Here is a 363-nt window from a genome sequence, read left to right as displayed (position 1 = left end):
ACCTCCCCCCTTCCCGACCCACCCTCCCACTTCCTCCCCAGCAGGAGTGCTTGTTCCCGGCGCGGAACGCGTTCTGACTCGAGCAGATGCAGGAGAACACCGACGGCTCCAGTAAATATTGCACTTGGAGATTAATGGGTGTGTTAAGGACTGAAAGCAGAGACAGACCTAAGACTTCCAGGCGTAGAAGGGCTGATGGTCTCCCAGAGGAGTTTAAAACCAGGTTAGTCACCCAAGAAGGGACAGCCGCAAGTTTAAAAAATTAGTACGATTTAATAATGCCTAGTGCTCGGTGAAAAACCCAGCCCCTGCCCCGTCCCAGCGCTGCCGAAACGCCTGGTCTCGGCCGCGCCGTAAAACGCC

Source organism: Buceros rhinoceros, unplaced genomic scaffold (assembly GCF_000710305.1).
Source record: "Buceros rhinoceros silvestris isolate BGI_N320 unplaced genomic scaffold, ASM71030v1 scaffold2147, whole genome shotgun sequence".
Taxonomy (NCBI): Eukaryota; Metazoa; Chordata; class Aves; order Bucerotiformes; family Bucerotidae; genus Buceros; species Buceros rhinoceros.
The sequence above is the reverse complement of the archived record's forward strand: the minus strand, read 5'-3'. Positions refer to the sequence as shown.